Below are 10,359 nucleotides of genomic sequence, written 5' to 3'. Positions count from 1 at the left end.
GAAATCAGGAGCAAGGCCAGGAAGCTGGCCCCCATCACCGTTACTCAGTAGTGACTGGAAGTTCTACCCAGACTCTTGAGGAAAAAATTAAAGGCATCCGTGGGTGAATGGAAAAATTAAAACTGTGTCTCTTCACAGAACATAGGTCACATCATCTTATATATAAAACTACCTAAAATCAGCAAAGAAATTATTTGAGCTAATCAACTAATTAAGCAAAGTTATAGAACAAAATATCAATTCATGAAAATCTGTCTTATATGTATATGCTAGCAAAAAATAATCTGAAAAAGAATTTATGAAAACAATTCCATTTTAAATAATGTCAACATCAATATTTAGGAGTATATTTAATCAAGGTACAAGCCTTTTTTTATGCATGTAAAGTTGTATGTTTGAAATTACTGGAAAGTAAATTACTTTTCAAAATATCATGTATGCCAATAGCACGCCAGAAAAGCAGAGAAAAAATCAAACTTCCATATAGAAGCCAAGATTTACCCAGATCCAGTTCACCCAAAGTCCACATGTCATTTAGAGGCACTGTGGGAAGGTTATATTAGGAGCCACTGTCCTCCGTGTTGTGGACGACCTGGATATGATAGAAACAGTGGGATTTTTGAATTCCAATTTTCCACCTCATTCCACAAAAAAAACTATTAGAACTAATAAATGAATTCAGTAAAGTTGCAAAATCAATACACAGAAATCAGTTGCATTTCTAAACACTAATAATGAACCATCAGAAAGAGAAAGAAAGCAACCCTATTTACAAATGCATCAAAAAGAACAAAATACCTGAGAATAAAGTTAACCAAGGATGTGAAAGACCTGCACACTGAAAACTTTAAGACATTGATGAAGAAATTGAAAAACACACGAATAAATGGAAAGACATCCTGTTCTCAGGGAATGGAACAATTAATATTGTTAAAATACCCATTCTACCCAAAGCAATGGACACAGTGAATGCAACCCCTCCCAAAATTCCACGGTATTTTCCCCCAAAATAGAGCAAATCCTCCTAGTATCTGTGTGGAGCCACAAAGGACCCCAAATAGCCAAAGCGACCCTGAGAAAAGAGAACAGGCTGGAGGCATATCCTTCCCTGACTTCACACTACATTACGAACCTACAGTCACCAAAACAGTGTGGAAGTGGCTCAAAACAGGCACAGGGACCATAGGAACAGGACAGAGAGCCCAGAATTCAACCCACACGGACGGGCTCAGTTAATTTATGACAAAGGGACCAAGGACACACCACGGAGCACGACACTCCCCACAATAAATGGTGCTGGGAAAACTGGACACCCCATAACTCATGCTGGCTACCCTGCACACAAACCTGACCAAAAACCCAGCTTTCCACACCAAGCCCTTCCTCGGTCACATGAAGAGGGACCCCCTCAGCCGTCAGTCTCCCACAGGAAGCTTCTCCCCACTTTTCCTCACTGTCTCTTCTCCTTTCCCTCAGGCATCACCTGGGTCCTCAGGTAACCTGTTCCCTAGTCAGCGTGGACGCAGCTCCACTTTGTCCTGAAGTCGAAACCCCAGCGAGTCCTAAGGAGACGGAGACCGAGCTCCTCTCAGCAGAGACGCTGAGCCGGGCGTCCCACCCGAAGCCCCCGCCCCCGCGCCTGAGGAGGCACAACTCCTCTCAGCTGCGCTCAGAATCGAGTCCGCAGGGAACGGGCATACGCTGTGGGTCAGAGAGGGGAGCTTGGCGCCACCATGTGGTCAGTGCAGGAAGTGCAGGCAGCGCCTCCTTCACAGATCACTGGAGACAGCGCGCCCTACTGACAGAACTACGGAATCCATTAAACTGGAAATTCAAACTGAAATGGAGTCTCTATCCCAAACGTTTTCTAAAATTAGTTAAGGAACAATTAATTGGAAACCATTTGGAATGAAATGAATGTAGATGCAAACTTTACAACTTATACCAAATTCACTCAAAGTTATTCAGAGGCAAATTTTATTTTATTTTATTATTTATTTTTGACTACGTTGGGTCTTCGTTGCTCCATGGGGGCTTTCTCTAGTTGCGTCGAGTGGGGCTACTCTTCGTTGCGGTGCACGGGCTTCTCATTGCGGTGGCTTCTCTTGTTGGGGAGCACGGGCTCTAGGCGCGCAGGCTTCAGTAATTGTGCCGAGCAGGCTTAGTTGCTCTGCAGCATGTGGGATCTTCCCGGACCAGGGATCGACCCCTTGTTCCCTGCATTGGCAGGCGGACTCTTAACCACTGCGCCACCAGGGAAGTCCCCACAGGCAAATTTTAAATACAAAACTATTCAAAATTATAGAAGAAAATTGACATGAGCTTGGGTTTGCCCATGTAAATCATGAACTTTGGAGTTTTAACACACAACACAAAAAGGCAATCTAAAAATGAAAACAAGCAATAACATGGACTTAATTAAAGATTTGTACTCTGTGAATGACCTTACTCAGAAAATCAAAAGACAAGTCACAAACCAGGAGAAAAATATTTGCAAACACATATCGAATAAACGTTTTGTATCAAAACATACAAATAACTCTAACACAAACAACCCAATTAAAATAGGGAAAGATCTGAATGGACACCTGGCCAAAGAAGATACACAGACAGTACACAAAACTATGCCCAGGACTAGGGGGCAGAAAAACAATGGTCCAGCTCAACTCCCTGAGCCATTTGTAACTGTGGACTAGTCCTGTCCTTCGTGGAGGTGTCAGAGACATGGAGAGAGAGGAAGGGGAAGAGGCCCAGTTATGCTTAAACCTAACTCTAACCCTGACCATTCCGGCCACTTTCATTTGACATGGTTTAAGAAGTCCTAGTCATAGTAATTAGATTTTAAAAAAATAAAAATAAAAGGAATCTCATGGCAGAAGAGAAAGTAAAACTGTCACTGTTTGCAGATGACAGGGTGCTCTATACAGAAAACCTTGAAGATGACACCCAAAACCAAATAGAACTCATCAGGAAGCACTGTTAAGTTGCAGCACACAAAATCAATCTACAGAGATCGGTTGCGTCTCTATACACTCACAACCAAATGTCAGAAGGAGAAATTAAGAAAACAACCCCATGGACAATGACATTAACAAAGATAAAATGCCTGGGAATACATCTAACCGAGGAGGTGAAAGACCTATACTCAGAAAACTGGAAGACATTGATGAAAGAGACTGAAGACGACACAAATGGAAAGACATAACCATGCTCATGGATTAGAAGAATTCGTATTGTTAAAAGGATTCCACACTCCAAGGCTATCTAGAGATTTGATGCCATTTCTAGCAAAATACCAATGGAATTTTTAGGAGAACTAGAACAAGACATGAAGCCATAAAACTCCTAGAAGAAAACAAGTAGTACACTCTTTGACATCAGTCTTAGCAATATTTTTTGGACCTGTCGCCTCAAGCAAGGGAAACAAAGGCAAAATAAGGCAATGGGACTCCATCCAACTGAAAAGTTTTTCAATGGCAAAGGAAACCATCCACAAAACAAAAAGGCAGCCTACTGAATGTGAGAAATATTTACAAACAATATGTCTGGTAAGTGGTTCATACACAAAATAGACCAATAACTCACTCACACAAGTCAGCCTCCAAAAAAAAAACCCAAATAAAATATTGGCAGAAGACCAAACATGTTTCCAAAGAATATATAGAGTTGACCAAAAGACACATGAAAAGATGGTTAACATCACTCATCATCAGGGAAATGCACATCCAAACCACAGTGAGATTATCACCTCACACCTCAAAGAATGGCTACCATCTAAAAGACAACAAATAACAAGTATTGCTCAGGATGTGGAGAAAGGGGAACCCTCATGCACTTTTGTTGGGAATGTTCATTGGTACAACCACTATGGAAAACAGTATGGAGGTTCCTCAAGTAATTAAAAATAGACCTACCATATGATGCAGGAATTACACTTGGGAGTATCTTTCTGAAGGAAACCAAAACACAAATTCAGAAAGATACATGCAGTCTTATGTTCATGGCAGCTTTATTGGCAATAGTCAAGATGTGGAAGCCACCAAAGTGTCCATCAATAGACAATTGGATAAAGAAGTTTTCATGTATATGTATGAAAACTGGACACACACACACACACACACACACACACACACTGGAATATTACTCAGCCATAAAAAGAATGAAATCTTATGGCAACATGAATGGACCTAGAGGGCATTATGCTAAGTGAGATGTAGCAGACAGAGAAAGACAATTACCTTACGATATCACTTATATGTAGAATCTACAAAACAAAACAAATGAACAAACACCACAAAACAGAAATGGACTCATAGATGCCAAGAACACGCTGGTGGCTGCCAGATGAGAGGGAGTGGAGGGATGAGTGCACTAGTTGAGAAAGATTGAGAAGTTCCAAATTCCAGTTATAAAACAAAAGTCCTGGGGTGTAGTTTACAGCATAGGGAATAGAGTCCGTAATACTGTAATAACATTGTATGGTGACAAATTGTAACTAGACTTATCTTGGTGATCATTTTGTAGAGTATAAAAATATCAAGTCACTATGTTGTGTTCCAGAAAACTAATATATAATATTGCCTGTCAAGTATACACCAATTTTACAAAAGAAGAGGAAACACTATCTTAAAAAGAGGAGGGGGTTATAAAGCAGAAACTAGCACACCATTGTAAAGCAATTATACTCCAATAAAGATTTAAAAAAAAAAAAACCTCAGGTATAAAGAGAAAAAAAAAAAGAGAAGGGGGAACTTCCCTGGTGGCGCAGTGGGTAAGACTGTGCTACCAATGCAGGGGGCCGGGGTTTGATCCCTGGTCAGGGAACTAGAACCCACATGCATGCCACAACTAAGAGTTCACATGCCACAACTAAGAAGCCCACCTGCTGCAACGAAGTAGCCCACATGCTGCAACTAAGGAGCCTGCCTGCCGCAACTAAGACCTGTTGCAACCAAATATATAAATAAATATATATTCTTTAAGTGTTGGGGAATTCCCTGGTGGTCCAGTGGTTAGGACTCTGTGCTTTCACTGCTGAGGGTGCAGGTTCAATCCCTGGTCAGGGAACTAACATCCGGCAAGCTGCACGCTGCAGGGAAAAAAAATTTTTTTAATTAAAAATGTGTAAAAATGAGTGTGGTGAGATAAAGAGCGGGCGTCAGATGAAACTTTGAAAGGATGCTGATTGAAAGGCCAAGTGCCTCCTGAAGTTTGACTCTCAAGTGGCCCAGGCAAATTGAGGACTTGAAGAGGAGGAGTCATGTGATGCTACTGGAATGTTCATTTGTTTCTTTGTTTAAATGGGGTTTATTATTTTTTTAAAGAAGGTTTGAATTCACGGCAAAATTGGGCAGAGTACAGAGAGGTGCCACGTGCCCCCTGCTCTGCTGTTACTGCTCTCTCCATCCACCCCCTCTGCCCACCCACACAGGTGATCAGAGTTTCCCTCTCCCCAACTATCCTATCAACATTCTGTGTGTTGGTCATTATCACTGAATCTACATGGACACATCATGGTCATCAGAGTCCAGAGTTTACACTAGGGTTCACTCCTGGTGTTGTACATTCTATGGGTTTTGACAAATGTATCTCGCCATGAATGTATCACAATGAATAGTTTCACTGCCTTGAAAGTCCTCTGTGCTTGAGCTGTTTATCATACCCCACCCCTTAACCCCGCCACAAACCCCTAGCAACCCACCCTTTCCGTGGTTTGCCTTTTCCCAAATGTCATAGGTAGTTGGTACCCTAAGCTATGCCACCTTTCCAGACTGGCTTCTTTCAGTGAGTGACATGCAGTTAAGGTGCCCCACCTGTCACCCCGTGGCTCCCTCTCTCTCTCATTTTTCTTTTCAGTGCTGAAGAACATTCTGCTGCATGGATGGAGCCCCGTCTATCTGTCCATTCACCTCCCGAAGGACATCTTGGTTGCTTCCAGGTTCTGGCAGTTATGAATAAAGCTGCCGTAAACGTCCAGAGGCAAGTTTCTGTGTAGATGGAAGCATTCGACTCGTTTAGGTCCATCAGTACCAAGGAGTTTGAGGGCTGGATCGTAGAGGAAGAATGCGTTTCATTTTGAAAGACAGAGCCCACGTTCACAGAGCTTCTGAAGATGGTCGCTGAGAGCATGTCAGCATGCTGGGGAGTCAAGCCAAGGAAGGAGGTAGAATTCAAAGGTGCCGGCAGGGAAGATGTGGCCAAGATCGAACCTGACCTCCACCTTCTTAGAGCTGACGGCTGGTCCTGAGAATTAAATGGGCGTGAAACAGACTCACAGGACGGAACCATACACATTTATTTCCCACAAGTTTTACCTGACCCAGGGCGCCCTCCTAAGGAAATGAAGAAAGACCCAGAGAAGTGGCAGAAATTCTTTTCTGTTGTGTTGAACACAGAGAGGCGATTGTGGAAAAGAACCTACACTATGTGGGGAGGCTAAGGAGGTTGAGAATTATGTTGAACAAGGTCTGTTTGCACAGAATTCTCTCACTCTCCACTCTCTGCCCTTGACAATCGCAATGTCACTCTCCTTCCAGCAGAGGGAAGGCGTCTTCCTGGGGGTGGGGCGGGGGGACATGTTATCTGCTGCTTCCAGGAAGAAAGAGGAGAAGGCTCAGAACGCCCTTCTGCACCTGCTGTATTGTGGAGGGAGGAGGAGTTGTTTTTGCTTTGTTTTTTGAAGTGTCCGTAGCTCAAGACAATATTCTGGTTTCCTTTACATCTAAGTCCTTTACCTGGGGTTAGGCTTCTGACAAGAGGAGGGACACATGTTTCTGACATGACGGGCGGGGCAGGCAAGGAGGGATAAGATGGGTGCGGGCCTGTGCCTGTTCTCATGTGTTGGGAAGATGATTCTGCTCTTGCCAAATGGGATCTAACTTCTCCATGAACGATCTAGCAAGATATCAGCTGAAAAGAGGAAGAGTAAAGGTCAGTAAAATGCGGAGAAGGTCGCTGACAGACGCTGGGGTCTCCTGAGCAATGACTTTATCGGAGGCGCATGCACATCTCTGGTCTCTGAACCACCGTGTTTAAGGCGGATTTGGTGTGTAGGCCATTTTCAATGTACGGTGGTACCATCAGGCCACTTCGGGGTACTGTCTCCGGCTCACCTGAATGGTGCCGTCATGCCCACGTAAGACGGGGCTCACCCGGGGTTGGCATGGTGCCAGAGAAAGGGAGACAGCGGTATGTCATTGAGCTTAAGGTATTTCTAAGAGAGTGGCTCTCTGGAGAGGTTGAGGTGGAAGGAGGCCAGCTGGATGTCTGTCTGCTTGTTTGTTGGGTATTGGGGGGGAGGGGCGTGTGCTGTTTATTTTCTGGATGAGGCGAAAGAACTCTTCAAATGCAGGTGTTTGTACAAGGGGTCTGGCAGGATGGGAGGGTGGGGCTCGGTCCATGTGCCAAGAAATCTAGAGAATCTATAGCGGCTCAGACTCAGGCCTTTTCTCATAAACAGGCAGGGAGAGGAGTTGGCTTTGTCATCACAAAGCTAACTAGCACCACAGTAGTCACGACAGAAGGTTCCCAGAATGAACTGATTTGCAGGAGCGAACACACACAAACTGGAAAAGCATTCCTCATAACCAAGGCCGGAGAATACCTGTGGTCCAAAAACCTCTTGAAGATCAATGTTCTAAAAAGAGAGCAAACACATGCAATTCCACTGAGAGGCCGTGCATATGGCCAGTGTATGTGAGAGATGCTCAGCCTCTCAGATGAGGACACGTGCAAACTAAACACTGTGGAGACAGCTTTCGTCACCGTCACACTGGCAGGTTTCTAGTCTGGTGACCACCAGCCCAGGGGACAAAGTGAGGAAGAAGAGGCCCCAGCAGATCCCCTAGAGGGAAGAGTGACCAGACACTCCTCTCTGGGAGAACAGTGTGCAGGACCCATCAAAGTCCCACAGGTGCGACTCTTTACTAGCAGTGCTGACTCTTAGAGTCGATCCCAGTACAATCCCTGAACCATTTTTCAAAGATGTCATTTCAAGGATACTCATCACAGCACTGGCTGAAACAGAAGGTGATTGGAAACAACACTAATGTTCATGGAGAGGGGGTGAGATCCATCAGTCCTGGTCCACACGGATGAATGGATGCTGTGCAGCTGGGAAAGTGGTTGCAGGGTCTCTACCTGACGACAGGGGAGACTTCAGGGTGTATATGTGGGATGCATGTAACCAACCGTCTGCACCCAGGATCCCATCTGTAAGACTGCATATATGTGAAATCAACATAGATGTAAATGAATCTGCTTGTGTGTGAGAGAGAGAGAGACAGAGAGAGAGACAGAAGGAGAGACAGAGCCTGAGAGAGATGCACCAAGCCATCCATGACAGTCGCCTCTGGGGGTGGGGTTTGCAAAGCTCTTCTCTTCTCCCTTAGGTGATACTTCAATTTTTATAATGTGTGTATTACTTTAATAATTCTACAAAGATTAAAGTCGTATGTCGCGTGATCCATTTGTTTTCATCTATGGAGTAACTAAAGTACATTATTTCTTTTTTATTTTTAAAAGATTTATTACAAGGACAATAAATACTTATGACAATAATGAATTCTAAAGGAATTAAGAATTAAGTAAATAACAAAGGCTTTCGGTGACTCAGTTCCAGGCCAGCTAGGTGGCAGTACACGGCAGGGTTGGGGCAAGTTTCTCCAGGAGGTTGTGTATGTTCTGAATCAGCATTCAGTAGAAGTGAGGAAAAAGGGGGATAAGACTTGTACACTGATCTGATGACACTGAGAAAACGCAAAAAGACTTGCACACTGAAAACAACAATAGCTTGTTAAAGAAATTAAGAAAAATTTCTAAATTTCTGGAAAATAATCCCATAGTCATGGGTCAGAAGGCTTAATTCTGTTAAGGTGGAACTACTCCGTGAATAGATCTAAAGAGTCAAAGAATTGCTACCAAAATCCCAGGTTGTGTTTTGCAGAAACTGACAACCAATCTAAAATTCACGTGAAAAATGCAAGGGGCTCAAAACAGATCAAGGAATCTTGAAAAAGAAGAAAACGTTGGAGGTATGGAGAGTCAGGTGGAACCCCACGATTGGTATAAAGACAATTAACCCTGAATATACTTGACATTCAACAGATACAGAAAAAAAGCCTTCTCGGAGTTCCCCTTATCTGAATAAAAGCAGAAACTTTTGAGAAATGACCACGGCCATAAATTCCTTCTTCAGGGTGGCTTCTATTCCCAGGAGAGAGACCAAAATAAACCTACCATAAATCCCTTCTGTGAGGTGTTTTATGACCCTGAAGAAGATGCAGAGAACACTCACGCACAGAGAGACAAACATGATCACAAACTTTCTTATAACACGTTGTTTTCCAAAGAACTCGTTAGTCTCTCCTGAAGAAACCCATCTGTTCTTCCCATAGAAGCCAATTCTCCCTCTCCCTTTCCCCTATGAAGTGAGGTTTATAATCCTTTAACTTTCATCATTAACACGTTAGTTACTTTTTTGATTGGTTCCTGTGTGCCTAGAAATAAACCTTTCCTCTGTTCATCTACTCTTTACTTCTTTGGCTGTCTTTGGGAGTGACTCTGGATCATGGGGGCTGCTCTCTTTTCACCTTCTTTAGTGACATCTTTCTGTCCATGGTTAAGCTATAAAAAGGCTTATTGGTTTTGAGCCACATATGGAATAGTTATACCTTTGGAGACCTCCTGGAAGGAAATAAAAGTTCGATACTGCCAGGAGAATTTACTGGTTGTCCTGGCCAAATACATAATGAGACAATATTTGCAAGGATATTTTTTTCAAGATTCTCACCCTAAGACAAACATCCTATGGAACACTCTCCATTTTGAAAATTCCTGGCTAGATGATGACTTGTCATTGGAGACCCAGCTCAGAGGTCACCTCCTCCATGAAGCCCTTCATGATCCTCACCACCCCCTACAGCCCCCTCTGCCCTCACCTGGGACCTGCTCACACTCTGATTACCTCTCCAGTCTGTGAGCTCTGTAAGGGGACTGGGCCTGATGCAGGAAGGGACTCAGAAAAATGTAATGAGGATTAAAACACCAAATAGATGAAAGGACTAAACACGGGCCATGTGTCCACCAAGTTCACCTTCTCCGTCCCTCCAGGCCTAGGGCTCCATCATCAACAGGAACCAGAGGGAACTGCTCTCACCCTCGTGCTCATTTAGACCACTAACTGTCTGGATTTTTTTTTCCAATATTAATTTTTTAAAACTTGGAAGCCATGTCACAACAAGTCCCCTCAGTAGTGACCAACTTAATCACTACTTGAGGAGTGGGATCCGTGTGTCATGCCTGAGCTGAGACTGGATGAAGTGGAAACGCAGGATGTGGAGGACGAGACTGCTCAGGGCT

Source organism: Lagenorhynchus albirostris, chromosome 18 (assembly GCF_949774975.1).
Source record: "Lagenorhynchus albirostris chromosome 18, mLagAlb1.1, whole genome shotgun sequence".
NCBI lineage: Eukaryota > Metazoa > Chordata > Mammalia > Artiodactyla > Delphinidae > Lagenorhynchus > Lagenorhynchus albirostris.
Note: the sequence above shows the minus strand (reverse complement) of the source record.